Below are 8,352 nucleotides of genomic sequence, written 5' to 3' on the forward strand. Positions count from 1 at the left end.
GGCGGATGAACTTGCACGAACCGGTACAAGGCTCGATCTCAAACCGGATAAGACGCTGATACCCATGCCTATAGCCACTTGTAAATTACTTATAGACAGGGAAACAATCAAAAAGGTAAATACAAGCTGGCAAAACCTCACAACATGCGAACTAAGCAGACAGTCATGGCCGAACTGGAACAGCGGTCGATCGAAGATCTTGCTAAGATTAAACAGAGAAGCTATAAGAAAAATGATAGGGGTATTAAGTGGTCATTGTTTACTAGGCAGCCACGCTAGAAGGTTGGGACTCCCGTACTTCGATTTCTGTAGAAGCTGTCTTAATACAGAAGAAGAGGAAACAGTCAGACACCTTTTATGTGAGTGTGAAAGCTTAGCTATGAGAAGGCTGCGCAATCTTGATACAGCATTTTTAACCGATGTAGCGGACATAGCCCATCTAAAACTAACGAAGCTCTGCTCGTTTATTAAAGTTACCGGATGGTTTGAAAAGGAACACGTAGGGGAAGGATAAGCTCCAGTGGTATCACAATGGACCTGCGAAAGGTCTAAGTGTGTCTTTATGACAACCACCCTACCTACCTACCTACCTATCTCCCATTTTAGTTTTGAGCATGGGTGCAATTAAGATCGTCCATCACATTTTGTCAAAATTCTGTTTCATTAATATTTTTGCGGCCTATATATATCTCATTATGTGCATGGAAGAAGCATTTTGCGGAAATTTCATCACCTTTTTAGCTAGCTAAACATACTGTTAAAGGCAGTGACAAATTTAGACAAATTTTAAATAGCACTGAGCCAAATTTTTAACATATTTTTCAAAATTAGTTACTTTGGCTGCAGCTCTTTTCATGTATATTAATAATTTTGGGTCTTAGCAGATTCAATGTTTTTATTTTTATTTTAAATTATGTATGCATTATGTGATTTAATGGTTAGCAAAAATCCTCTTAGCAAACACTCCGCGTGGGTGCTGACCGGCCAATGGATATCACTCTGTGATCTTTTGGAGCGTGTTCATGATCATAGCGCGGTGTGTCTAGCAAAAGCGAAAGAAAGTTGCACATGGTATGATCATGCAATTACGTTCATGAGTCGTATATGCACGCTCATGCTATATGAGTCCTTTCTCAAGTCATAGGTTTAGGGTACCTGGCAGAAGGCATAAAATGTAACGGTTGGTTTACCAGAAGAAAAGCTATGCTGGGGTTCGATAAAGGCAAAGGACGGGCTGGGATATCAGCTCAAACGTCGGTGGAAGAAGCAGTTGCTACCGCCGACGGGCGCGGTGAATATATAAACTGCGTCATCAGCGACTGTACCTCTGCTGGGATTCGAGCAGTTGTAATACTATTGACACTATAAGGAGTTGTGATGCCAGAGTCCCTGTAAACCTGGGTTGTAACTCCAACAACAACGCCAGCATGCTGCAACGTATGATCATTGTCCTAGCAGATTCGGATCATAAAAGCTTTGCGAGCATCAACACCGCCGACGAGGAGTCTCTTCAGCGTTCTCCTGGCGAAGCTGCCAACGCTAGCGCCATAATGGAGAAGAGGCCTAGAGCCAAGCCGAACAAGGAGGTCTTGGTTGAGAAAAGTCATGCGCACTTCAGCACCAAAAAATGGTGTGAGGCCTCGAACACGGAGTTTGCAAATCGGATCGAGAAAGAGCTAGCAAGCAAACGGCTTGCTGTCGACTAGAGCAATACTCTAGGGCAGATGTCGCAATTGGAAGGTAGTAGAGATGAAACTAATAGACGTCATAATCACAAAAATGGATGCTCTGGACTATCCAATACCATCGTTCGATGGCGCTGGCTGGTTTAGTCTAGTCAAAATCCTAAAATGTATGGATGAGCCGACCCTGAACTGTTTAAGGGAAATTATTAAAACGTTCCAATGCCTATGGAAAGGCATATCGCAGGAAGTAATTTACCATAGCAGCATTCCAGTTCTGACCAAAGCGTAGGGTAACACCAGAAAAATGCGCTACGCCTACTACAACGACAAAATCCTGATGTACCAACGGGTGATTGAAGGGTGTCGAAAGTCATCAAGCCGATTAAAGGTGAGGCATCCAAAGGACAAGAACCATAACACGCTTGCGGCAGAGGACATTGAGAAGGACCTCGGATTGGAGGAAATCCTTATTTCTTCTCTAAATCTTCGTGAAGGTGAAGATGCGAGTGCAACGGCTATGGAAACCAACCCCGCGGTAGAACCAAAAGGCAAATGCTGAAGGTTCTACAAATCAATCTCTATTGCAGCAAACTGGCCTCAGCAAAGCTTCTCCTTACTCTAGAGGAAGTCGGCTACGACGTGGCGCTTGTGCAGGAGCCTCGGGCAACGTGGTATCCGGACTAAGGTCACCAAAATTCAACACTTACATACCGAACAGGCTGGTTAGGGTAAGAACTGTTATACTGGTGAACGAAGGTATTAATTCTTATATTCTCAATTGATTCTCCACAGATGATTTAACTGTTGTAGCGCTGAAAACAAAGGAAAGTCGCAGTAACATACTCCTGGCGTTCTGTTACATGCCGGCGAAAGGAAGCAAGATCTTGTTATTGGTGCCGACGCCAATGCCCATCATTTGGTATGGGGCAGCACCGGCATCAATGGGAGAGGTGAGTTAATTTTTAATTATATAATTCAAAGTAAGCTAAGTGGAAAACAATATACCGATAAATTCACTTGAGGACGACGAAGTTTTGCTTAGCAGGCTTACGAAGGCCTTCATTAAAGAATAAATTATCTCTTGTCTCCCAACACGAATAAAACGCAAACCCCAGCCTCCTTGGTGGAACAAGGAGCTAGGCGCTAGAAGGCAATATGTTCGCGAAACCTTCAAGCTAATAAGGTTGGAAGAATATGAGGTTATGTACTTAAGCTCTTTAAAAAGAAAATTCGTGTTGCCAAAAGAAATCCTTGGAAGGACTTTTGCGCAGGTATAGAAAAAACGGTTGAAGTGGTAGGAAGATGTACTTAAACTCTTTAAAAATAAAATCCGTGTTGCCAAAACAAACTCCTGGAAGGAGTATAGAAAAAAAACGGTTGAAGTAGTAAGGCTCAGGAATCTATTCTAAAAACATTCTTCGGTACCTAACCTGGTCAGGAAGGAAGAATCTCGCACAATCTCCTTAGCGCCCACTTTCCGGGCTGTGTTGACGTAAGCAATACCGATCCAGCCAGGGTGACAGTCTGATTCAGTAAAATAGGCGCAATTACCCACGAAAGACTGGATCAACTAATCAATTCATTTGAAACTTTCAAATCGCCTGGACTATATGGTCTCATTCCGGCCATGATACAGGACGCTTCACATTTAGTAATACCATGGTGAAAAATATTTACAAGAGATGTTTGAGGTCAAACTATGTATTGGCAAATTGGAGAGTTGCGAGGGTCACCTTTATACCCAAAGCAGGTAAAAGTGACCATCTGAACCCGAAAGATTATAGGCCGATTAGTCTTACGTCATTCATTCTCAAAATATTTGAAGACAGTTTAGGTTTTGAAGGTCTGTCAAAGTCACAACACGCGCACATTAAGGGCAGATTCATGAAGACTGCACTACATATGTACTCTGGTCTTTAATGTTGAAAAAGCTTTGGAATTTAAGGAATATGCTTTGGGAGTATTTCTGGGCATTGGTCATTGCAGATGACATTGCTGTAGTTATTAAAGGAAGGTGCCTATCTACGCTAAGCGCTCTAATGAGCGACGCTCTTAAAACAATACACAACTGGGCCAGCAATGGTGATCTAAGTGTCAATGATGAAAAAACGAACTTACTATTCTTTACAAAGAAGTACAAAGTTGCAGCATGGACATTATCCTCGCTTGACGGCGTCTCTATATCGCCGAAATCCTGTACCAAGTATCTAGGAGTAATAGTGGACAATAAATTGACGTGGAAATCCAATGTTGAGGAGACCTAAAGTTAGATCTAAATTACTATAAGGCATATTGGTGTGGTGGAAGGCGGTAAGGAAGAAAACATATCTCAGACTATTGGTAAAAGTTCAACAACTCTCCGCACTTTGCATCATGGGAGCTATGAAATCAACTCCAACGGCAGCTCTCGAGGCTATTCTCAACGTAACACCGATTGATCTTTATGCAAAAAATCGGGCTGAAATCTAAGCTGTGAGGCTACCAACAACCGAACAGCTTACCTCTAGAACCTTCGCACATAGCTCTATTACTGGAAATGTCACGGCCAGTGACAGTTATGAGTTTTGGAAAACCACTAAAGACCGTTATCGAAGATAGTGCAAAGGCTTGACTCCAAGGAGTAACACCATCAATGTATTCACTGATAGATCAAAAATGGAAGAGGGTGTTGGCGCTGGCATATATTGTGCAAAATGAAGCATCAAAAAAGCATTTAAATTCTCTACCTATTGTACAGTTTTTCAAACTGAGATATTTGCTGTAAAGAAAGCAGCAGAGCTTGTTTGTACAGACGCAACAATTAACTGCGCAATAACTTCTACGTGGCTATACAAGCAATAATCCAAAAATGTCCATGAATGTAAGAAAACAATTAACAAGCTCGCTCGTAACCGCAGGCTTTGTGTTTATTGGGTTCCTGGGCATAAATGCATAGAGGGAATGAGACAGTGAATGGAATAGCTAAAGAAGCCACGAGACTTACAGGGGATCAAATAAGTCAGATACTTAAACCCCTGCGCACAATTCAATAAGAACTAGAGGAACGCATGCTAAGAAAGGCAAAAGGCAGATGGCTTAGCTTAACCAATTGCAAAGTTGTCAGGACAATTAGAATTTAGTATACAATTGGGTATATCGTTCAATAGAGGGAACTGTAGAATTATTGGTATACTAACAGGGCATTGCCTAGTTGCAGCACACGCTTACAAGCAAAATTTAACCCTTAATGACGTTTGCAGGAAATGTAATGAGCCGGGTACAAGAGAAACCCTGGAGTAATGGAAAAATCGATGGCTATACCAAAAATAGAGTTAAAGAAATGTTTCGAGTGCTGGATCACACGCAGTTGCACGTTGCAGTTCATGGGTAGTATGTACTTTGAAGACGCCTTCATACGATTCATTTTGCATTTTAGTGAGATACACAAAATTTTTTGCAATTCGTGCGATTTAATTTTTAGTTTTTCATAAAATGTTTATGCAGCTGGCTTCTTCAAAAGTATTAAGTAAAAATAGATCATTTAGTTATTCATTTACTAATTTATTTATAGTCCTTACGTCGGAAGACTCTGTGCACTCTTTTACGGCGACGGAAACCGAGAGCAGAAAGCTCAGTGTCTAAGATTCCCTCCATCGGTGTGACGGATTTAGTCTTGCCCATTTTCACTTTAGTGACGGTACCAGAAATGAAAATAAAATACAAATTAACAAACTCACAAAAATAGTATAAAGACTAAAACTTATTGAGGAAGTTGGGCTCAGAGAAATAGTCTGAATTCATGAAAGAGACACAATAGATCTTTCAGGTCGCAGTTATAAACACATTTATATTAATTATTATATATATATAATTGGCCCGTACACCCTTTTTGGGTGTTTGGCCGAGCTCCTCCTCCTATTTGTGGTGTGCGTCTTGATGTTGTTCCACAAATGGAGGGACCTACAGTTTCAAGCCGACTCCGAACGGCAGATATTTTTATGAGGAGCTTTTTCATGGCAGAAGTACACTCGGAGGTTTGCTATTGCCTGCCGAGGGGCGACCGCTGTTAGAAAAAACGTTTCCATAATTTTGGTATTTCACCGAGATTTGAACCTACGTTCTCTCTGTGAATTCCGAATGGTAGTCGCGCACCAACCCATTCGGCCACGGCGGCCGCGGTCCTAAATACACTCATAATAATATTGTAATAACCCATAAACATATAAACTTTCACATTTATAATATTATATTTATATACAATTGGTGCTTATGCTTTTTTTGTGTGCTTCGCCGAGTTGCTCGCCTATTTGTGCTGTGCGTCTTGACATTTTTCTCCAAATGGAGGAACCTACAGTTTTACGCTGTTTCAGAAAGGCCTATGGTTTTTTAAGAGGAGCTTTTTCATAACATAAATACAATCGGAGATTTGGCATTGCCTACCGCGAAGCGACCGCCTTTAGAGAATAATTTTTCTATCAACTGGTGTTTTAATTTTTAATTTTTTGACATTCATCTACGGCGGCCGGCATATAATATTAGTAGGATTAAATATTAATATGAAATATTACACAATTGTTTTCACTTTTTTCGAATTTTTAATAAATATAAATTTTTCCATTGAAAGTTTTTTCCTTACAGTACTTTAAAAAATACGGAACTATGGTCTAAAATAAATTTGTATGAATATTTTAATATCCAGAACATAAGTTTCACATTATTTGGAAAATACAGAATTATGACCCAAAGGAATTTTGGCTATTTAGAATTTTTGTCACGTTTTTTGTGTTTACAGCTAACACACAGGAAATATAGTTGGAAGGGCCACGCTCTTAGAAAACCGCCTCACAACAATGACCCTAGATAAGAATCCTCAGGGAAGCAGAAGCCGCTGACGGGCAAGGAACGCCTGGAAAAGATTTATCCTGCATGACATATCTTTCATAAGTACAAGCTGGGTCAATGCTAAGACGATAGCATCTAATCCCTTACGTTGGAAAAGACTTGTAGAGGTTCTATGCTTCTCAAAGGAGTAATCGAAAAAAAAACCTCTTACCGATGGGTGGTCTTGGCCGCTACCAAAATGTTTCGCCAATCGCCTCTGCATTGCGCGCGTTAAGGCTAGTTAGAAATACCAAGGGCGGTCAGGTCGGCGTCGACTTGGACGTGCCAACGTAGATGAGTCCATTCCCGTCCATTCGCTCAATGTGACCTAGCCAGCGCAGCCTCTGAATTTTAATGTGCTTCACTACGTAGATGTCGGCGTAGAGCTCGTGGTTCCATCTTATTCGATATGCATTATTCACGCAGATCATGCGAAGAATTTTTCTCTCGAAATTTCCTAATAACCGTCTATCGGAAAAAAACTTAATCGTACAAAATTTAAGCTTTGCATTATATCATTTTTGTTGTAGTATGAAGTATATTTTTATAAACAAAGTTGAAAAAAAACTAATACATAGGCAAATATTTATTTTGTTGGAATAAATTTCACGATGTTTCAAAAAAAGATAATTTATTGAACTGCTATTGAAACAGACCTGGCTTTTTTATCTTCTTTCAGAAAGCTAGACTAGAAGCTGTTATAACTAAAAGGTTAAGCAAATTTTGGTAGACAATTTTTATCAACTGATATCAAATTGCCAATACTCAAAATTGTGAATAATACAAAATTGTTAAACGTACATATATTAATATAACTAGCAACAGGAGCAGTAATAAATTATTAACAGTTTTATCATTGCACATACCATAACACAATAATTGGCTATTAGTTATATTATTAGTTTTTGCTTATTATTGTATCATGATAGAAAATTTATAACATTTATTTATTTTATTGAAAATTTGCGTATGAAAAATTTAAACTAATTGTACATAGATATAGGTATGTAGCTTCCCTTTTGTAGATATTTCCTCAGTTAAAGTATTTGAGCTAACAAGAAATGTATTGGGCGTTTACGAAAGTGTTAGCCCTCGCCCGATTTTGATTATTACTAATCTGATTTAAGTAGTTGGTAAACAGCTCTGGACAGTCGCGATATGGTTGATCTAATTCAGTCAATGTTATTGGTGGTGCGGGCTGGTGTTGAAGTGATGAAGTAAATGCATTTGGAATTTGTTTTACAATGGTGTAAACAGCGATATCTTTTGATGACGGATTAGGATAGCCGTATACCGACCCTCCTTCGCATGAATGTTGATACTGCGGTGAAACGTAAACGATAGGCTGATAGACAAGATTACTTTGTTTATCTGTATCTGGCGAAGTAGGATATATTCCGCTACTTGTTGTCTTCAGTTCCTTATATTGGGAAGCTTCTCCACACCCGCTTTTTATATTTTGGTAAGGTTCTTCATTTGGAGGCTTTACATTAATATAAACATTTTTAATATTGGAAGTATTTTTAATACTTGAAGTGCCACTCGTATCACTATTACTATAAATTTTTTCCTGGTCATGATTTCCATATTCTTTTGCCTTGTTCTCATTTAAATTCTTGTACGAACTGTCATCGACAAATTTTGAGTTGCTATCGATGTAGTCATCATCATAGCCATTTTGTAGTGCATTGGAACTTCCGGCTTCCCATTTGCTAGGCGTATTACTTCCGTCAAAATTACTCACAAAACCTCCTTTTTTTGGCCCATTAGAATTCGAACATGTTGGCCTTAAGAATGGTTCGAACAT

Source organism: Anastrepha obliqua, chromosome 5 (assembly GCF_027943255.1).
Source record: "Anastrepha obliqua isolate idAnaObli1 chromosome 5, idAnaObli1_1.0, whole genome shotgun sequence".
Classification (NCBI taxonomy): domain Eukaryota; kingdom Metazoa; phylum Arthropoda; class Insecta; order Diptera; family Tephritidae; genus Anastrepha; species Anastrepha obliqua.